We start from the raw sequence: 23844 nt of genomic DNA on the forward strand, positions 1-23844 counted from the left end.
CGGGTGACTGGTGTCTTACCAAGACTTACTAGCTTCTGATTACCCAGTAACGACTACCAAAGATGTTCAATGACAGCCGGGACCTACAGTTAAACGTGCCCTCCGAATCACAGTCAACCTTATAATTGATTGTAATTATAATAATCTTGTTATAAATAATATCTGTACATAAAATGATTATTATTCTTTGAATGAAAACATAATGTGTATTAGCCTATCGCTTGGTCTAGGAATGGTGACAAGGTCTAGTATCTAGGTCAACCAGTTTGGGTGCTTGTTAACTTGCTAGCGTCAAATTTTTCGTACGTTTTTGTTCTATATAATATTATTATTTATTTTTGTTTCATTAAGTATAAAACATACGCTCATTCCTTCTGTGTATGAGAAAAGGTCTATGTTCTGCAGTGGGACAGTTAAAAATCGAATGATGATGGTGATGAAATGTTTAATTGTAAGATTAAAGAACATGGTATTTGTATTTCGTTATTAAGTGAGAACACAGTAACAGAACCTAGGTAGGTATTCTTAGAAAAAAAAGTCAATCTGCATACAAAAGAAAATCTTTACCTAAATTTTTCAGTTAATATTAATTTTTAATATATTTATAAGAGACGCTAATTTTCTATAAAATTTAAAACAGTTAATCAATAATTATTAATAATACTGGCAGGACTCGATTACAAATTCCCATGGAAATAATCGATTACCAGAATCGCATAATTAGTGAAGGGAAAATAACAGTTGGCCTGACATTAAATTATACGTTTATTCTAAATACTTAATAACTTCATTTTAGTTAAGTTATTTATTAAAATGTCTTGAATGAAGACAAAGAAAAGTTACTTCTATGACTATAAGTGTATCTTGTACTTACTTATTATATTAAGGAACACTTTTAATATAACAATAAAACAAAAAAATACTTTCTTTGTTTAGAAGCGCTAATCTTAGGAACTTCTGAACCGATAAAAAAAAATTGAGTGATACTAGTTAATTGAGACGCAGTTAACTAAAACCGCTAGTAGAAGTTCAAAGTAGTTCAAATCAGTATTCAAATTATGTATGAAAGATAAAATGAAAGCAGCCCAATGATAATATTTAATGGATACCTTATTTTTATTGTTCCCCTTCTAAGAGAAAGAAAATAGAACAGAAATAGCAAAATTATCAAGACCACAAAATATCGAATTGCAATCAAAAACATATCCAAGGCTAATCTCAACATTAAAATAAAATTTTAAAACAACGATAATGCTTCAAATAACATGAAAAAAAACTGCGGTTACAGCCAAAATCACGAAAGCACACAAAAATAATGTAAAGTAGGTAAATGCTTAGTTTGGGTTTGCACGCCAAAATGCTATTAGCGACAAAAATCGGTACCATGTTTTGAAAGCAGTCTTAGAAACTAGTACGCTTGCTAAAATTCTTAGTCACCACAATCTAAAAAAAAAGTAAGTCGTGGTGGCCTAGTGGGTAAAGAACCAACCTCTCGAGTAGGTATGAGGACGTGGGTTCGATTCCAGTTCAGACAAGTACCAATACAAGTTTGTATGTACTTTCTAAGTATATCTTGGACACCAATGGCTGATAAAAAGGTGAAGGGAAACATCTTGAGGAAACCTGGACTATATAGTCTGAAATCACAAACCCGCATTGAGCAAGCGTGGTGATTAATGCTCAATCCTTCTCCGTGTGAGAGGACGCCTGTGCCCAGCAGTGGGACGATAAAAAAGGCTGTAACAACAATCTAAAAACGTCCACTGAACTCAGGCCTCCCCTAAGCTAGGGATATTTGCTCATACTCAAAGCGCTGGGCATGCGTGTTGGTGAGCCCAGCATAAGATGTTTGTAGCTTCAGAGATGCCAAATAGCTCTTAATAAGGACCTAAAATAGGAGCTCCTTAGTACTTTGTTCATTTTAATATTTCTCCTCTTTAGTCCACTTGTTGTATTCTGGGGTTTTCCAGAATCCTTCCTGGTGTGCGTGGACAAAATTTTTCACAAGGACTGCTAATAGGTAGATACGTAGTAAGTCAAATATGACTGTTTACGAACTTTGGCACGGGGGTAAAGACTAATAATTTCCAGACTCTGGACTGCTTTGTAAAACTTACTGAAAACCCACAGAGCGATTTCGTCATGACTCAGGAATAGAATACGCGACCCTGTGCCCAAACCATTAGACTAAGGCTATCTTTGATTAAAAGAACCCACAACCGTGTTCACTCGAAGGTCATCATTCAAACTGGCTCAATAAAAAACCAGTCGAAACTCCCAATCGACCCAAATAGGAACTCCCATCAAAACAGTTACCCCAAACCTCAAAATGGAGCAAAAAGTACAGGTTTCAATACCGGCCTCACTCATGAGAGGCCACGACACAACAGCGTTCTCGTTTTTCGTCAATTCTTCGTTGTTTTGGTCGACGAAAGCGTTTTATTTTGTCGTGTTCGTCAGAGGCTACCGGGCGCCTAGCCGGCGTGGTTTTCAGTTTTTTTCCACGAATTTTACCCGCTAAAATAGGAGTAGGTAGCGATTTACGATTTTTTCCCCTATTGCGAGGTGTGGAGTTGTGTTTGTTCAAAGTTTTTTTTAGCTATGAGTATGAACACTTAATTTTGTGAAGAAAACTTGCATCTTGCAATACTAATCATCCTCATGATGAAACTCTAAATAGAATCATAATAAACTGATCATGAGGTTGATGAGTTTAGAAGTTTAGAAGGTCCATTGCAAAGCAAGCATATTACTGCATGTATGGTCCAATATTGAGATGCAAGTTTTCTTCACAAAATGATCTGTTCTTAGCACTCGATCTTTCAGTGTATCTTAAATTATAGGAAGGTATCCGATATTACCTACTTAAAGCATAACCCATGACGACACGTTGACGATATAACGTTGTATCATACCTATTAATGCTGATGCACGTAAGATGCATGAACTTTATTTACAAGGCTATGGATTTGAAGCTGGGAGTAGGTTGCTTGTAATCTGTCTGGTTGGAAATCAGTAGGAAAGACCTATGTCTGCAGTGGATATCCTATGTCTGTGATGATGACAAAAACAAACAGATGTAGTAGAAACAAAAGAGTTATGACCTACTTGTAGAAAAAACCGGCCAAGTGCGAGTTGGACTCGCGCACGAAGGGTGCCGTACCATTATTTAAAACCACGTTAGTTGTATACCCTCCAAGATATTTATTTTATTCTAGTTTTCAGTATTTTTTGTTATAGCGGCACAAAACATCTGTGAAAATTTCAACTCTCTAACTATCACGGATCATGAGATACAGCCTGGTGACAGACGGACGGAAACAATAGGGTCCCCTTTGGGTACGGAACCCTAAAAAAAGTAGTAATTGTGACGAAAAAAACTTTCTACTTAAAGCTACTCCACAGTTTTTCAAGCCGATCCATTTCGGCTAACTAGTCACTCACTACGACTAGATATAGGCGAGTTTCGCGACACCCTGTCGTGACCATTCGGAACCATTCGGAACTATTCGGCAAAATTCGTGGAGCAAACGCGACATTCGAGGAAATTGCATTTTTTTTTTTGTTTAAAACAAGGAAATTAGGTTGCGTGGAACGGACAAAGGTTTTTGTAAGTGATACACTGGACTTGTTTTTGGGAATCAAATACTGCAAAGCTTTGTAATTAGTTAAAGGATTCTTGAAGTAGTTTTCTTTTTAGTTAAGTTAAAAAGTTGCTGTGCTAAAGTTACGTGCAAAATATGGGCATTTCCTTGGTGCTACTTTTCAATTTATTTGAGAAAAGGTGCTTTAAAAAGATCTTGTCTTCGCATTATGTACATTAACTTACGTACATTATTAATTTATTTATTTTTACATTTTTTTTTAGAAAATAATGTAAATATGTGTTAAACATGAAATATTTTTTTTCATTATCATTCATCTTCAATAGATGAGAAATCTTAATTTTTCTGCTCAATCACACCAAAAAGTCTGGCAACCCAGGCCGATTAACTACAAACTACCCACAAATTACAGCAGATCTACGTACAAAATCCTGTTCCCCATTTTACTCTCATTCATAGCGTTTTTTCGTTCCATTTCGGCAAAATAGAGTATTTAAGTCTGCAAACCGGTTGTAAAATTGCACTATCCCCGTAATTATACTGAAATTTTCAACTGAAACTCATGCTTGAAACGAAACGTTGTGTGGGTTGCATGTTTCTGTGTATAGTACTTAGAGTATTTAAGAAACTGGATACGATTTGTTCAGCTACAAGTATGAGAAGACCTGAACGTGTGTGCGTCGAGTTTGTGTTTGTGTTAGTCATGTGTGTGTGTGTAACTAACCATGAGATAGAAAATACATAAGTGAGCTCTATCAAAATTTGTGCCACGCCAGCTGCGCTTGACTTTCTTGTATAGGTAAAGATTTATTGATATTAAGATATTGATTATATAAAGATTGGTAACCAAACTATAAGCATGCCGCCCATTAGTCAAAGCGGCGATTAGAGAACTGTTTTTTGGCGTTTATCGTTAGTTAAAAGGTGCAACCTATCCTTACTTGTCTCATGGCATCTCCTGTAGTTCAATGCTCTAAGCTACAGTACCTATTAAGCTATGATGTTATGTATATGTTACCTTTTTGTGCAATACACTGTTGTAAACTGTGTTTTGAGGTGTCAATGCTTTCATAATATTTACATTTTGTTTTTATTTTCGTTGGTTTAGAGAGTTTTAAAAAAATTGACGACTGATACATAGTCTGACACTGCGCTTGTACCTAGGTCCGACAGATGAACAACCCAGATGATTAACCCAGTGTGTCCGCGCGACAAATTGCACGTAGTGTGAAAGCGATCTTAGTCAATTTCATAATTTATTATATTACGATTACATGGTTATTTATTTACTCTAGAGGTCACTTTCATGATGCCTGGCGTGGCAAATCCATGGCTAAAAGACTTCTAAAGTAAAATGTTTGTAATAAAATTCGTCTCGTAATTATTTGTTTGAGCTTAACTGAAAACCTTACATATTACTATTTAAACCTTCCTAAATATTTAAACACCTATTGGTACTCCAAAAGCTACATTTACCTACCAAAAACCTTCCTACAAGCAAATATAAAACCGCAACAGATATTTAAACAGCAACATCTAAAGTGGCTGGCTACAGACGCGTAGATATTTGCTGAGAACAAGGAGCAAGGAAAGATGAGCGGAGATACCAAAATGCTGGTAGGTCAGGCGCCTTCTAGGTTAAATTCGTACGGTGTACATGACCAAAACGATCACTTACAAGTGAACTAATGAGCCTTCGAGTTCTTTGGGACATTTGTCAACGATATTGTAAATTCAAAATTTTGCATGCTTTGTTATCGCACCATATTGACACCAGTCTTGTATTTTTTGCTGGTGTCTTTAGAATTAACAGTGTAACAATTTTAGGTAGGCCATTAAATAAAACATTTTTGGTGTTACACGTTATTAAATGATTATTTCATGGTATAAAAAGATCGGGTTCAAAGAAGGCGTATTAGACCTAAGACAGTAACATTCCTCGTCATCCTTACACCTGCATTTTGGCACGCTGCTTTCTCTAGATTTTTCGTTATGGCACCTCCGCTAGTGATTTAGTTCTCGGTGTCTAGGAGCCAGTCAACAGGTGCAGCAGATCGGTACAGTTTCGGCTGTAATCTCGACAGATTTCGCTGACGATGCGGCTTGTGGGGTACAGGTGAGAGCTCAAGTGTTTTGGGATTATTATTGTTTAAATTATGCTAGCTCAGTTATAGGTACTTACATGTATTTCGCATGCTTAGTTTGGACAGTACATCAGGCTACCTCTGGACGGAAAAAAGATTCGAAAAAAATATGTCTACTTTCAGATGAAGTTAGATTAGTAGGCGTGGAAGAAGAAAACAAGCTACGCATCAATATTGAGATAAAGGCTAGAAGACGGATGATAAAAATAATTTTCAGTTGATAACCAACGCCATCTGAAAAATAATCGTCCCTTTTTGTTTGCTAAAGACATGTCATAAAAACATAACTTTTTTCGTCCAGACATACATTCTACCGTCAAACATAAGTTACATTCACAGACAAAATCTACATCAAACTATACAATTTCTGCCCACAACACTTGTGTGCGCGACACTCCCTAACTTCCGGTATCGTTGTTGTGTCTGCGATTCGGCGCCGACTGCCGACTGCCGAGAGCCGAGAGCCGAAAGCCGAACACAACGACACTTCACTATAGGTACACAGATTTAAGTTTCAATGCGGTTTGTGAATGCTGAAAGTCGAAGGAATATGTTTTGTGTTGCTATATTTTGGTGGGATAAATATATGGGTGGGATAGATAATTGAAAGTAGATTATTTACCTGAGTATAGGGAAATATTATGATACGTGTTTTTGAATTAAATTTTTTGGTTAAATTGGTGTTATTTGAACATCTTTGGTAGTCGTTACAGTTAGTCAGAAGCAGGATTGACGAAGTAACTGAGTTGAGGAGATCAGATAGGCAGTCGCCCCGTGTAAGACATTCGTTTTCAGCTTCTGGTTAGACTAGAAAAGGCTCGGCAGATTATCTATATTATTGTTTCGATACATGTGAAACATTGATGATAAAACATCATGCTTAAAGATCATGCTGGAATGATTTTGATAATTAAAAAGCAAGCAATAATCGTTAGTACCCATTAGGTTGATACTAAGTTATATTTCAGCATGACCAACAGATATTTTCAATATTATTTCAATAAAAATATATTCCTTCAATCACTTCACGAGACATCTAAATACCGGTACACTCACAAACAAAAGCGCTTCATTTAAATTAAACAATACTTTTACAATATTTCCTCAGTCCAGTTTGTATCGAAACGTGACAAAGTCGGAACTTTAATTTCCTACGGTAAGCCGTCGAGCTAACTCGCATTTATTCATTTATTTAATAATTCTGTTAACAATTGTGGATTTGTCTGTACAATGTGACAGTTCGTTTATTTTATAACTGTCGTTTGAAGCAACAGTTTGGTTTAGTAAATGAATTAAATGTGTTATTGGCTAGCTGTTTTCCCGCGGTTTCACTTGCGACTACTGCTTGTACCGGGATAAAATCTAGCCTATGTTACTTGAAAAGAGTGTAGCTTTTCAATAGTGAAACAATTTTTCAAATCGTTTCAGAAGTTTCAGAACCTTTACAGAAAAAGACATAAAATGTTTCCCCTTTATTATTTATTAGTATACATGTTATTTAGCACTTCTTGGTATGTTAACTTAGGTATATATAGATTATAGATAGATAAGCACTATTTACGTCGGCTGCGGGATTTCTCGAAAGAGTTACCGCAGCAATGGTTGGTACATATTGGCTTAAGAAGGCATATGAGGGGTTTTTAGTCAGTAAGAGGCTGGCAAATATATAATGATTTCCCACCCAAAAAAGGGCTATTTATACACCCTTATTTCTACGAAAAATTAACAAATAATTTGTCTTTACCCTAATTCTATCTTCAAACCCCACTTCAATATAGTACAGGCGAGAACAACCGTGTTCTCCATCCTATTAGTATGCTCACTCGTGACCGATAGCACGATGCCTCAAATGTAATCACGATGTGTGTGACTCTACATGATGACCTTGGATTGACCTACTACATATTACCGATACCTACCTATACCTATGATGTGTAAAGATCTCTAAGTATTGATTTTGGGTGAAAAAATTGTATTTTTGTGGGATCAAATGACCCCTCCCGCTGTGGGTGCAGCGTGAGGGAGTGTCAGACTCTTACTGACTAAAACCCATCATGTTCCTTCCTAAGCCCTTTATGTACCAGAGACAATTCCACAGCAGATGAAAAAGACTTAGATTAGATAGTATGATTCTCTCGATTTTTCTGTTTAAAAAATGATTGGAATCTCCTGTACCTATGTTCTGAACTGACATAAGAATTTTTACATATGTTTTTGTTACCTATTAGCTAAACATATTTTCCGTTTTGTCACTAAACTATAAAATATTAGATTCTATTGTTCACCTGCAAAAACAATCAAGTTCACTGTTTATCATAATTTCGTTTTCTGCGATAACAATTAGAGCAAGATATTTCAGTTTCAAATTCATAATCGAAGTAACAATTTGTCACAAAACCATTCATTCAATCATTCCTCACCCAATAGTTCACTCTCAGAATATTCTAGAACGGAAACAATAAATTGAATTCAATCTCTAGATCATTACAATAATCGCCAATCAAACCATGACATACATACTTAGTAAAACAATCACCAAAACAATCATAAGCACCTTAAAGTATAAACAATAAGTCTCAAAATAGTGTAAATAAAATTTTACGAACAGCAAAAGCAAACGTTGTCGTTCGCCGAAACCGTTCTGAATTCAAACATCGTGTCGCGTGTCCTTCCGCGGAATTGGCGCGGAAATTTTTGTTATCTTTTCGTGTTCCCCGAACGGATTTTAAATTGAGAACACAAATGTGAGAACGATAAAATGTCGCTTTGTTTATGGTTTGGGCCAAATACAAAGGAGTCCTACCTACATGAAATCGAGACGCATGAATGTCATGTGCGACCTACGTTTCAACCTACGGAAGTAACTTTTTGGATTAAAATGTGTAACAATATATTCTTTTATCAACCTACAGGACATTGAAACTCATTTTTGTGGCGAAAAAAAAATTTAGTACCTATACTTACACCACGCTTGTCTTTCTAATCATAATTGATTACGCCTTCATTATTTGTGAAAAGTAAATTGTGCTAAGTTTTGGAAAGCTGGGTGCTTTTTCAACATATTCTACAAAATATTACCATAGGTCAAGGATATAGTATCTAGGACGAGTTTTGAGGTCGACTAACTCAATTTTGGAGGGCGGAAGTCCCCTTTTAACGGATTTGCTTTCAACTTTAAAGCTAAATTCTCTATAACCAAGGGGTATTAAGAGTTTTAATAAATTTTAAAGTTAAGAAAGGTCACTGAATAGTAGACCGAGTAAAGTGGCTATAATTTTCTCCAGCTGTGATCATTTTTCAGTTAATACTGATAGCAGCCTAATGGACAAAAGGCATATGCCACTGTTTTCAGTTAATATAAAATATTCTACTAAGAGGGTAATTTAATAAACAATGCCTACTTAAACTAATTATTTATTATTGTTTTACATCGACCAATTAAAATTGGTATTTCCAATTGTCTGACTGTCCCAATTTCACACTTTTAGGGTCTTCCCCTTTCATTGGGGACAAATCAAAATGCCTAGACATTACAAATTACAATGATGCATAACAAAACATCTTATTAAGCTAAACCAATAATTGGGATGCTTAAAGGGAATTATTATTTACTTTATAAGGAAAATAACAGATTAACATATATAAATACATTCCCTATTCTTGTATCTACGTCATAAGGATTAATTGGCTATTGTGGCTTTTTTAAATTGGTAAAATATCGAATTAAGTAATATCTAAATAAATTCATGCTCATTCAAAAAACACAACTTTTTCAGTAACACGTGTAAAATAGGTTTTGGATATCCAAAATGTCAACTTTGTCTCAAAAGTCTTTAAAATGGGAAATACTGCTCGTACCGGGATAAAATATAGCCTATGGTACTCGGGAAGAGTGTAGCTTTCCAACAGTGAATGAATTTTTCAAATCGGTTCTGTAGTTTTGGAGCCTTTCCTCTTTATTATATTAGTACAGATTTTCATGAATTTACTAGAAGACTTCTACAATTTAATTAGGTATTTAAGACAATTTTACAAATAGTACCAAAGTCTAGTTTCCATTCGTCAAAGCAGCATCTTAGGGCCCCAGCGTCGTGTTGCAATGTAACCGGCCAGTGATAAGAGTGCATTGTTTTATAATACGAGTATCGATTAACTTCATACAACGTGACCGATCGATTTTAGTACAATCGAATGTTTACAATCGTTTCGATTTGCAACACTAAAATTTTTGGGAGTGGTGTTTTGGTTAGAGAAAAAAAATTTCAAGTACAAAAATGCACGGTTTTGGCATTTGCGTTAAATAAACTTATTTAAAAGGAGAATTTTGATCTTAATCAATCAATGCTATTTACTTTTAAATCTGATTAACTTAACCCTGATTGAGTAACAAACTTTTTAAGTTTTTCGTGTCAATTTTTCAGGGCGATCAAGTTTTTATTTTTTTACTGTAATTTATTTATTTATTTCTAGCATTTTTGTTTGGTATTAAAGTACTCAAAACATTTTATATGGAAAACAGTTTTGAATGGTATTAAGTAATTACTATTGCTTAATCTTGTAACTTGTCGTAATCTGTCAAAAATATAAACTTTTCAAAACTTTTGAATACTGTCCAAAACACATCGTTAACAACATTGTAATACAAAATTACTTAACTAAACAGGTCACAGCGACAAATACAATGTTTTTACCTAGTTATTACAGAAAAAATACCGCGGTAACCTCAAACAGCGTTAACCATCGTTTCCCCTTCGATGAAAGGTCTAATTTACCCCACCAGACCATTATTAACATTCCACCAAACAAAAGACATGAAGACCCCTTCGTACAAAAAACTCAAACTTAATAACCAGTTAAGTAAAACTACAGGGTTTTAACGAACCAAAGTACTCGTGAGAACTACGCACGCGCGAAAACCTATACCGCAGTAGCAAATTCAATGTAAAGATCAAGACTAGACCTTTATTACAAGCGTAAGAAAATGACAACACTCCCGCGCCATTTACAACCTTATCCATTCATAATTGATACGCAAATGAACGAAAACTAACTCTAAAGTATTAAACATAAGGTGCAAATTCCATGTTTGTGAATACTAGTTTTTGTTTAGAACGGTTGGAAATGTCAAACCTTAACCTCAAAACCGTGACGCGGGCCGCCATGTTGGATGCTTTCGGTTGCGTTCGGAGTCACTCGGCTAGTGTCGGATGGTTCTTCGACTAATTTAAATTGACCTGTTGCGCGGACGGCTGTGTGAACCTCGCTGATGTAATAGATGAATGTTAATAGATGGCTGGAGGTCAAGTTATGTTGGTCAGCGCTCGGTAGGGTGCTATTGAATTAGATAAAGACACCTTGTATCTTGAACCATTTGATAGCAAGATAGTTGTGTATCTTTGGGCGCAACTATTATTAGATTTTTTAAATGCCATTCGTATTTAATTGTATGTGGTAGGTATGATATCATCTTTTAATGGGATTGTAGTGCATAGTTTATCGGTTTTAGTTTAATGATTATATACCGCTTTTGCCTACTTATTAGACATAATTAGGTAACGCAATTACATAACAGGTGTTAATATTTATGTGAATAAGAAAATACATACCTATACCTAGAAATTATATTTTTCTATCTGTGAGTAGATTAAAATTATCAAACAGACGTAAACTTATTTAATTAAAAAAACTTAAACACTACTACCCATAAAATAAATATCATACTTGAATCTAAAGTTTAAACTCCCATATCTGCACTATAATAAAATTTCTAATGGGTAGCTAGTCAAAAAAAAATAAAAAAAATATCTTCATCATGTAGAGCAATTTACCGTGCGTTGCCACTGCGCATGGAGAGGGGACGAACGCCGTGTGACGAAAATCTAACATCACGTATAACGAAACGTCATAACCGCCCTTGTAGTACAAGCAAAAAGCGACTTTAAGTATAGAGGATTAAAAACTAGGATTGTATGAAGTGTGAATGGTGGTTAGTGTTAAAATTCTGTGTACAAAAATGAGTTGGCGAGCCTAATGACAAGGTTATGTATGAAACGCAAGAAACTGGTTCTAACACACGCTGGCCGTTAGTGCATAGACAAAAAATAGACGCCATTTTGAATTGTCGACTGATGAGGCTTCTTGTTCGTGTGACAGGAAAGTTAATTTAATTTTTGAGTTCTTTTTTTCTGGTTTTGTGTTTTTTTGATTGTGGGTATTTGAGGGTTTTTTTGGGTTAGAAATATTATTTGAGATGGTAATGCCTACTGTGTTAGTAATAATAATAAGTTGTATTTCGTGTACTTTAACAAAAAAGGCTGATGTTAATATAATTTTTTACACTTCTTTATTTTGTATATTTTTTTAATTTACTACACAGATATTTTTCAGAATTCTCTACTATTCTAGTTTTTTATGTGCATAAAAAATATTTTAAAAAAATATTTCCAGCTTTTGTTCTGCAATATTAAAACAAATAATATAATTAATGTATTTCTAAACGTAACATTTAACAAAGCAAAAAAGGAAGATGGCTGCTTCGAATCCTGCGCACGTTTTTATAGCATCGATACACAATTCAACGTTCATTGGTGGATTACTAAATACTGTTATGTACTTCGTTTGTCTTGTATTTAAACATCAATTTAAGTTTGTTTACAATCTATACATATAATAAATCTGTAGAAAAGTAATTTTTGTACATTGAAGAAATTGGCAAAAAAAATAGCCAGCATGTTAAAGGTTAACTAACAGAACCCATTTCCATCATTTTTGTCATTTTTGTCTGTTTGTCTGTTTGTCTGTTTATCTGTTTGTTCGTTCGGGATTCACGTAAAATCTACGAATTCAATGCAGACAATGCTTATATACAAAAATTCTACGTAACTTGGGGTATTACTTAGTTTTTGTTTCATCGAAATCGATTCACTCTATCAAAAGATATGATTAATTTTGTGAATTCAAGATGTAAAATATTACGACACGCAATCTGTTTGTCAAAACTGTACATTTGAATGTTGTACTTATATTAGTTGATCGGCCTATTTAACCTTTACACAGAAAATCTTAACTTGGGAAGAAAAAAAAAAATGAAAATTTTGTTTAGCCAAGGTTAAAGTAGCTCCATCTGTGGTAATCTGTGTTAAGTAAAATATATAAAATTTGTCAAAGGAGCGAGGTGGTAAATGACAATAAATTACCATACATTCTTTATAGAGGATTATTATTTCAACAGATGGAGTTGTGTATTTTCCGTAATTCACCATATTTTAACACGTAGTGTAATTTTTCGATAGACATTTCAATAGTGTTTGTCAGTTTGCCGTGCCAGAGGCAGAGGGAGACCGAGGAAAAGATGGATTGATTGCCTGAAAGAAGACATGAAGCAGAAAGGAGTGGATGTAAGTATGACGTCTGACAGAGAGGAATGGAAGAAAAAGACATGTTGCGCCGACCCCAAATGACTTGGGAACAGGGCAGGAAGATGATGATGATGATGTCAGTTTGCCGTGCCACATCAAAATCCAATTATAATTATTACCTTGATGAAAGGAAAATAACAGTTCTCAGCCAAATTTAAAACGGTGCCATCTAAATTATTTTTTGAATATTATGTCAAAAATGATGACTTTAGTATAACAATTAATTATCATTTAAAGTTACAGATGGAGTTTATATCAGGATTTTTTCATAAACATAGTTTAGCTTCTCTTCCACTAATGTGGTGGCCTTAAAACAAATTACTTTGAGTGAATAGTATTAAGTAGACCTTCATTATTTTTTCTGATGCAAAGTATGTAAACTTAATCCTAGAAGAAAGGAGGATCTGTCTCTCGAAAGTGCTGCTAAGCGTGAGGTAGGTAGGTAATGTAGGATTCTGTAGCATTAAGAACAAGCCCAGATACAAAGTGCAGATAAGAAATGGGAGCTTTCTCGATTTAATACCATACACACGTAAAATGCTTTATGCGTCTGAAAACGTACAAATTGCGCGTCGCATACCAGAGACATGCTTACTTTCAACTTCTGATCGCAAATACACTGGTCACGATTACGAACAGTCTCAGTAAGACCCGAGCCAAGTCTAAAAAAACACCTTTTATATAAAACTACGTTTGATGTCATTCAATCACAAAGACAGAATTGTTTTCTGTTGCAAATCCTATCCACCTGTATCCTATCCTAATCCAGCATGCATTGCAGGTGTGCATTGCACAAAAACCAATGGTATCCTAATCGAGAAGTCAAAAGAGTCGACCTGCCAACGTCAGCTTCTGCGCTAAGCAAGTGTTCTTAATAGTACCATCAGAATTACATTCATCGTTGAATGAGGTGAATAAATTTTCAGAAACCACAGTAACAGTAGGAGCCAAAGCATATGATCGCTTCATAGAGCTTTGATTGGCCCCAGTTGACCAAGTCAGGTCTGATTTGTTCGTTCATCAGATCTTTGAAAGTTTTTCGGTGGACTTTTTTTACTTACTGTCGTCCTGTTTACGTGTGACACAAAATATGGTATATAAACGCAAGAGCGAAATTTTCCTGGTGTGCGGTAGTAACGCCCAGTATACAACACTTCTGTTTCTTTTGATTTGCTGGCTCCACCAAGAAATGACAAATTGAGAGCGTACATTTTGAAAATCTTGGCAAAACTGCAGGTTTCAAGTACGAACACATGAAGTGGACTCTCACAGATACGTACATTTTGCCTATTCGTGAACTAATACAAACATTTCGGTGGAGTCCCGGCTTAGGCCTCCCCCACATTAGGCGTGCGCGATCCTCGGGCGTGTGAGTAGCGCGGGCGTCGCGAGCACGCTGCATGAACGTCGCGTTTTGCTGCCCTGCGGCATTTACCTACAGCTTTAGCGGGTGGTAGTTTAGCGGGTGGCGGGGATAGCAGGCGAAGGGGTAAGAACGCAACTCGAGCGCCGCGTCGCTTGCACTCTTCACACATGCCGCAGGGCAGCAAAACGCGACGTTCATGCAGCGTGCTCGCGACGCCCGCGCTACTCACACGCCCGAGGATTGCGCATGCCTAATGTGGTCAGCCTTACCATAGTGAGTAAGTGCACAGAAAATCCCCGTCATACAAGTGTTTTCTCCCCAGTAGTGAAACTATCCTACCCTATGCGCCTGCTGATGATGATGACTCATTTTATCATCCATCCGGCTATTCTCCAACTATGTTGGTGTTGGCTTCCAGTCACCGAATCTGTTTGAGTACCAATATTTTGCTTGGAGCGACTACCTATCTACCTATCTTCAATCCAGTCAACTACACAAGCCGATATCCATGGTAAGACTGACAGACTTTCTGGCTTCTGATTAGTCGCAGCAGCTGCAGAAAATGTACAAATGACAGCTTTGTCAGACTCAAAGCATATCATCATCATCATCATCATCAGCCTATCGCAGTCCACTGCTGGACATAGGCCTCTCTAAGTGCACGCCACTGAGATCAAAGCATATAGACATAGATTATAACTGTTTCCTGTGAAAATTACTTACGCACCATACGTAATAATTTTCCAAATTGGCTGACTAGATCCAGAGATATTCACAACGTCACAAACTTTACTTCTTTTGTTTAGATAAATGGTCACATCCACAACACAACCTTGATCAATGAATCTATGCGACTGCTAAGTGCTGATCCTAATTATACTGTCACGTGAAAGAATGCACCTACGGGATAAGTAGTATTTTGACTATTCTATATTGCCCACGCAGACGAAGTTGCGGGCAACAGCTAGTCATTAATAAATAAGGTTACGATGCAATGAAAATCACATCAAAATTAATGAGTAAGTTTAAGGTCAGTAATAACAAAAACATTATCTTAATGATTTTTACTGAAAAATCCGACAACTAAATAAACTAAAATATCTTTTATTATTTTCCGCTAACAAATACGCAAAAAATGGACTATTTTAGAGCGTAGGTACTAGCATCACAATTATCAAGTTTTTTAACCAACTTCCCAAAAAGGAGAAGGTTCTCATCATTTGTATTTTACAAATTTAGTCTTGGACAAATTTTTCAACTCACTCTTTCAATTTCTAGGGACATTTAAATCCTAAGCATAAAAACACTAAAAAACCAATACTAGACCAGAATCATTTTTTCAAAGCACTCTTTCCCTTTCTCTATAAACATTCAAAATAATACAAGTATCTCCTTTACCACAATAAGTGAAAATGAATATATATGTAAGTAGTTCTCATGAGTAGCAGTTACACAGTTGTAACTGCGCGCACGCATCGCTGATCGCTACTCAGAACTGCTGGTGGCGCCATCTGCGAGCAGTTGCCGTCACGACTACTAAACCTGTGCTTACGAGTTCGTACATAAGCTTATTTTATGGTGTGATTTATAATAAATAATGTTGTGTCTAAAAATCTATTAATATAGATGAAAAATCTTGAATAAATAGAGGAGCTAAAAATAAAGAGGAAACCAAAAATTTTGTAAACGATCGAATAGAGATTTTGAACTTTGAATGTGTACCTAAGGATGAGTTTAAATCTAACAAACAATGAAAGACGGCTAGAAAAGAATCATTTTTTTCGCAGCATCTTAGTTGTTCTTTCAGAAAATTGCTAAACAAACGATCATCGTTATCGTTATCGTATCTCCCAAACCAGATTATTTTAGATTAAACAACGTAAGAAGACAGCTTTTTTGGAAGAATACTAAAATATCGATTAGTGAATTTTCATACATTTCAAAAAGGCTAATGAATAAGACAGTAAATTATTTAAAAAAAGCTAAAAGAACACTAGGTAAGTAATTCAAAAGCTAAAATGATGATCGAATACTCTAGACAAATCCAGACTACCTTCTAAGATCCAAACGTATTCAATGTCAGAAACCAGTCGGAAAACTTGTTTATAAATATAAATATGAATGCACCAACTAAGTATGTACTGCTAACTAAATATATATGCATAATACAAGTACTTTATAATATAAAACGTGTCCTGAACCAATTAAAAGTGTAATACATGCACTAGCATATAAGGAAAGATATACTTTTAAATATGTACTTGGTACAAAGAACGTACTATTAAATAATAATTAGATGTTATAAATAAATAGGTAAATATATGACTATTGATATTAATATTATAGGACTATTAAGTTTAATTTAATAACTAATAGTTACTAATGTCAGTTCGCGACCATCATTGTTCAGAAGGTAACTTAGGTATAAGAGCATCTCGAACATAAACTCAAATTACTTCTAGTAGGTATCTACTACATGTAATGACAGGGTTTTCAGATGAATTTAAGTCAAAAGAAAAAACATTGAAATTAGTATTTGTGGATTTTTTGTTATGACGAAGGTCTGGTGCCTTCTATTAATTAGTATAGCAACAGATGCAATGGTCAGTATCAATAAGTTGAAATATTGTCTCCTGAAGAGATTCGATTCAACTAGTAGGGCAGTTAATTTAACAGAAAAAAAAGTACATATTAATGGATAAACTAGGTGTTTAAATCCTAATTTATTTTGACCTAACTAAGGAACCAATTCATCATCTACATCCAGCTCCGACAAGAAAAACAAGAGAACTTACAAAAAAGTTTGAAAAAAATCAATGAACAAAAATAGCACCTACTTTACATATTAAAAAATTACAGGCAATCTGACAAATTGGCCTAGATATCACTTAGTCGTTCGATGAACCACAAAGGCTGTCAGTTTACCTGGATCGATGGTGCCACCCGAATTGACCGGCTCGAATATTTAATGCACCTTTGGACATATTTCTGGGCGATCGATATTCTGTTTCGTGCAACTAACAGATTTGAACCCGACTATGTTTTTTTTTAAAGTTGTTAGGGTAAATTGAATAGTGGTAATTATGTTCGGGATATGGTGGTGTCTGTTTTGGTACTCATATGATATTTATTTCAGCAAATAGTGATTGCTTTATAAAATCTGTTATTGAGATTTATGAACTAACATAGCCCCCGTTAACAGCGATAACTGTCGGCCGATATAATTGGTGAGATGACTAGCTCACAGATTATGTGAATCAAATCAAACATTTTCGGTCTGATACCTGATCGTTGCAATTCATCTCCATACTGATATAATGCCGATAAAACTATAGGTCGACTTCCTTAAAGTTTGTCATGAAGTTTGGATTTAACAAATGCTCAAGTGTACGCAAACAAAGCTGCAGATATTGACAAGACCGAAAGTCTACTGCCATATTTGTAAATATTGTGAGATTTTCTATGGATGGAAATACTCCATAGCATCCTGGGAGCCTACATTACATTTAAAACATACCCAAAATAAATTCAAACTACCTGATGAGCAAGACGCTTAATACTTAGATGTGAGATCTAAAATGTCCTTTCACACTTTTGTTTACCAGTACAAGCCGATAAAATAGAAAAACATTAACCAATTTTCCCAAACAACCCTTAACAATTTTACTTAAAATGGATACAATACTCCTCCCGTTATTGGAACACTAAAAATAGGTTTTAATTAAAATTTTAAGCATTACTTGTGCCGCTGACCGCTTTATCGAAACATCAGGATGCATTTCGGTAATGCGTTCGCGGATTAACCTTTTATTTCGTCAATATATTTTTGGATATCCAAAATGGTGGATAAAGTAGGTCATTTTATTAAATTTGCTGCGAGCTGTGAGTACTTATGTTAAAGGAATTGCTATAATTTATTAAAGTGACTTTGTAAACTAAATATAGAAGTTAACGGTTTTCTAAGTAAAAGTCCTTGGTGTTCCTCAAGGATCTGTCCTGCGTCCTTTATCTTTTTAAGAAGTCTACGATATTATTTTTAATAGCCATTAAAGTATACATAGGTTCATTTAAAAACTGTGTTGATTCAACTTTGGTTAGTTTTATGTTTAATATTTGACCTGTTGATTGGTATTCCACAGGAAAAATGTGATATTGTTTTTTGGCTGTAATCGACGATTTCAGCTATTGTAGATAAAACAAATAATGTTGAGGATAAATCAAATTGTCCTATTGATAAAATATTCGATGAGACCACAAAGGTAATAAGGAAAGTGGTTTTAGTTATGAAAATAATAATTCTAAATAAAACTGAACATTTTGACAATTTAACCATTGTATTGAAAATAGACTACGTGAGTATATGCACATCAATATTTTGGATTTATTTTGAAATGAACAGGAAATAACAATATTTTGCAGTAGGTATAGATCCAAATTTTATTTGGGACTCCCATTTTTGGGTATTCTTCCTTATAGACTCGTACACTTCCTTATAGTCACGATGTCATAAAGTAATGTGGTTTTCATGTAACCAATTTGAAGATTTAATTAATTCGTTAGTGTGGTCACATTTAACCAAAAAGTTAACAAACTAGAGGTACACAATAGCAATTAAAACGTCGGTTTTATACCAAAATGTCGGTTTCCTTGAATTTCCTTGTTTGTCATAAAATTTTGTGGGAACATTGACGTTGACCTATGATTTATCCTAAACCAATTAAGTAAAAACATGTTTACCCATAAATGGGTATTCCCTAAATTTAGTTTTGATATTTCAGTAGTTTAGAGGTAAAATATCAAGGTAACTGATATCATTATCAAAAGCTTGTTAGTTTTGGGAATAATCTATTTTTTTTGGGGGAATAACCAGCACCAGAGGACCAATTTAATTAGTGAACTAATGTTTGATGATGGTGATGATAAATGTTCACGCATACAGATGGTTAATGTGCAAAGACATAAGATTGTCAAATTAGTCTCAAATAGCAGTATAAATGTAACGACGTATGAGCGTCAAGTAACTGCATTTCTGAAGATCCTAGAGAGATCCAAGAGATTTGAATGAATCAAAATAATGAAGAAGATGATCAAGATGCATCAGGATGCTCTGCTTGTCCTAAGTAGTGGCTACTATTGAGTTCAGCATAGTAGAAACACTACGATAAAATTATGAACTAGCATTGCAAATTCTTTGGTGCTAACTGGAACGAAAGTCACTTCAACCCCGGGAATACCGACCGAGTGAAGGAATAGTGAGTGCACCTGTGTCTGCGCAAATGCTTGTGCACTATAACATGTCCTGCGCAGCTGGCTGATCTTCTAGAGCACTCTTTTGGCCTGTACGCCTTTTATTATTACTTTTAGTCCTAGAATAATGCTGCGAGTCTATTCTACGCCCGGAAATAACACTCACCTTCATATATAAACTAGTATTGTTTATATGATCAAAGTCACGTGGGCCACTATCTTTTGTTTTTCAAGACAATCGGATTTCCTTGAACTAATGACTGCGGGATTTAGAGGTGAAGCTAATGAATCATTTATTTTTTTATCTGCTTAGCCTTTTCCCGACTATATTGGGGTTGATTGCACGTCACTGGTGTTTTGCAAGGAGCGACTGCCTCTTTAACCCCCTCAACCAACCTAAATCTTGTTACCCTGGCAATCATTAATTCAGTAAAGTTTTTTTTTATACTAGTTTAATCTATGATCGTCTTACAAGATGTATCGGGTTGGCCGGGTAACTGGGTTGAAGAGGTCAGACAGGCAGTCGCTCCTTGTAAAATACTGGTGCTGGTCCGCATCCAGTGAACCTTGAGGCTGACCCCAACATAGTTGGAAAAAGGCTAGGCAGATGATGATGGGTTAGACTGCTATTTCTTCCATACAGCTGACCTTCAAGGTCTAATTTATCATGAGGGTTTTAAGGGTATCGTTGGCCTATCTTATACAAGTATCTGGTAAGTGATGATTGCTTGATTTGAGTAAAAAACAGACGAATATTATTTATTACTTAATTATTAGGACAAGTTTGTGGTTTCGCAGAGGAAATTTTCAGTTAGGCATGAATGACGCCTTTTAACTTTGTACTTTAGTTAAACCATACTGAGGTATGTAGTTCTTTGACCATAACTACTTTCAAACTCAGATATTATTTTATTCAAGAGATAAAACATGTTCATACTTTTTTCTATTTACTCAACATAATCTAAAATCAACAGCTCACATCTTAAAGGACATAAGTACAGCGTTCCAACATCCTTACGTCATTTATCGAATCCTAATAAATCGTAATTATTCGCAATCTGTATTAGATTAATCGTGTCACTTCACTAGTTCATGATCGTCGCGATGTTCGCCGTATAAAGTAAGCCGGTTTGTAACCATTCACTAACCACGTACCTATATATACGTATTTATATACCTAGTAACAGTAAAAACTTGTATCGACTACTTCACTTATATTTTTCTTTGTTCTCGTCTCAATAAAATGCTATTAAAGCAAAAATAAAAAGTTGAATGTGATTCCCAATTCAAAATTTAAAGTTGTTCCAATTGACAAGGCAGGCTGAAAATAAAAATGTAGTCCTAAAAATGTTTGAAAGAGTTCTAATAACTCGTCATTGAAACTCCGTCGAGTCGAACTTATTATCGCTACAAACCTAGGCAAACTAATAGGTTAGCGTTCCTACGTACGCTGATAGCGCTAAGGCCAATCGTGAGCACGCAAGGCAACGCACTGCAAAAACACTTATGTGTCCAGCCAAACAAAAATATCTTTCACCAAGTTCGTCAACCCAAAATAACGCACACAAACAAAACAGAACTTATTTATCTGGAATTATGTGTCGATAAGCGCGTTTTTCCCTCGCACTCCCGGCCCCGCGAAGTTGCCGATAGTCACATGGGTGAGTTTGCAGGCGCAATCTAGCAATGCAACCCACCGCGCACAACTTCACACCGCTCCAATCATCAAGTTCATAGATTAAGATTGGCATTCATAGAACTGACTTATAAATTACAAAGTGCTCGTTCCGACCACGCTATTAATTTAAACATAGTTGTAGTACTCACCTAAAGTCCATGCAGTATTTGTCCATATGCACATAAAATGTTCGTTCTCGTTTGTTTCTCCATTAATAAATAGTTCACTAACACTCTATATCCTAGTTTTATCTAAGTTTGCACTTTGACATCACAATATTCCATAAGTTTTGTACGACAGAGGCACTATGGCTACATCACAAAATTGAGCGAAGTGAAAGAAAAAAATAGTTTCACTTTATGAGGTCATCGAACGCGCGGTCGCGACTATTCCGCTGCATTCGAAAATGGAACGTTTTGAACACACTCACATGGAGTTCGGAAAGTGAATTCGGCGGGCTCGCCACCGACTCGGGGTCCATTCGGCGGATTTTCGTAGATTTTCGTGTCGGATGATACGCGAGGCGCGTGCGGGGACAGCTCGCGCGCAACTGAAGATTGTCGTAGGTTAAGTTAGGAAAAAAACACCGCTAGCTCAATTTTCCGCGTTACGCCCGCCACAGTTTCTCCGCGCCAAAAACTAGTTGCACTATCACACATCACGCCGTCCCCCAAAGGGGTAGTCTCGTCAAAATCACAGTCCACGAGGTCGCTAATGTTTTGACAGCTCCATGAAATACAACCATGTGTATCTATGGAGCGGGAATGGGCCACGGAGAGGGCGCCACCGGTCCAAACGCAGCCGATTAGAAAAACAAACCGCTATTAACCAAATAAACTAGCACAGCGCGTAAACACAACGAAATTACTGCCACTTTTCATTATATTTCGCTATGCACCGGCCGTCGACGTCACCGAAGCAGACGCTCAGAGTTATGTTCGTCTCTTTCCCGCGCCTGTTGAGCGGACATTTCTAAATTCGAACATAGGGAATTTGAATTTGAACTGTCATCTTTTGATGTGTTTTTAGCGTTTTTTTTTTTATTTGAGTGGTAGTGTTGTTGTGTGCGCGGCGTGTGCACACAGCCGTGTTAGCGCACTTGTACTGAGTCAGTGCGCCTAGATGACATTCGCAGAGGCTTAAACTGGCAAGTTCAGACGGATGCGGCGTCAATAAACTTGCCGATGCAATGGTGCGTTTGTAATGTGCGAACGATGTAACTTTATATCTGTTACTCGACATACGTAGGACCTCGTTACGTCATAGGGTTTCATGGGCTGCCGTGGAAACTCTTATTGTTCATTAATTCCCATAATTATCTTTATTATCGTTGCTTCAATGTCACTTTGTACCTGTAGACCAAGTTTAAGTACCAAATAAAACAGCTTCAACATTTAAGTAAATGACATCAGCATTATAATCTAGGGCATAGAAACGTCAATTTAGCAGAATGTTAGAATCCTTGATGAATTCTAAAAAAGTGCAATTTTGCATGAAACTAGTGACCCACTTGAGTGTAGTAATGACTATGCACAAGTGCTACAGTTCGACAATTAAGTATTATTGTTGAAATGATAATGTAATGATATACTTTCTCTTAAGATAAAGGTGTTTTATTTATAATTTGTATTTATCCAGATAGGTATACGGACTTTAAAACATGATTAATTTTTCGATATAAGTTCGATTGTGGCTAAGTTACAGCCGCACGAGTTGATCGATCAACAAAATCTTACCAAGGAGTCGTATGTAACTCAATAACTGGGTTGAGGAAGCCAGACAGGGAGTTCGCTATTGTCCAAATTCCAGTCAAAACACTTCTACAAAAATAGGCAAAAAATACAGACAGAGATTGTTCTGTAGCATCAAATCTGAGAGTGGGGGCCATATTTTGATGATTGGTACAATTCATGCAATAATTCTCATGTATTTGTTATTTGATATCCATCAAATTGCAAATGAACACATTGTCATCCTCCAGCACATATTCCAATCTGAATTGGACGCCCAGCTTCTTCCATAGGTACTTCTCTGTCTGACCTCATCTTACAAGTGACATTATTTACAGTCCCATAGTCTTACAATCGTCATGGTTACCTAGTGGGTAAAGCACCAACCTCTCATGTATGAGAATGTGGGTTCGATTCCAGGTCAGGCAAGTACCAATGCAACTTTTCTAAGTTTGTGTGTACTTTCTAAAAGTAAATCTTAGACACCAATGGCTGATAAAAAAGGTGAAGGAAAACATCTAGAGGAAACCTGGACTTTAAAGTCTGAAATCATCATTGAGCAAGCGTGGTAATTAATGCTCAATCCTTCTCCGTGTGAGGAGGCCTATGCACAGCAGTGGGACGATAAAAAGACTGGAACAGTAACAGTAATAGTC

The 23844-nt window shown here is 35.8% G+C and overlaps 1 protein-coding gene across 2 annotated transcripts in view; it reads right to left on the reverse strand.

Annotated features, from left to right (window-relative positions):
- The window catches only part of Eip93f (Ecdysone-induced protein 93F), a 202568-nt gene that overhangs the window by 175533 nt on the left and 3191 nt on the right, over positions 1-23844 (reverse strand). The window contains exon 1 of one of the 2 annotated variants that reach the window (XM_049849223.2): positions 21608-22635. The exons of the other annotated variant lie outside the window; for it this stretch is intronic. The gene's annotated coding sequence lies outside the window, so the exon portion shown is untranslated. Of the gene's footprint in view, positions 1-21607; positions 22636-23844 lie in introns of those variants that run through there. 2 annotated transcript variants of the gene reach the window in all.

Source organism: Helicoverpa armigera, chromosome 21 (assembly GCF_030705265.1).
Source record: "Helicoverpa armigera isolate CAAS_96S chromosome 21, ASM3070526v1, whole genome shotgun sequence".
NCBI lineage: Eukaryota > Metazoa > Arthropoda > Insecta > Lepidoptera > Noctuidae > Helicoverpa > Helicoverpa armigera.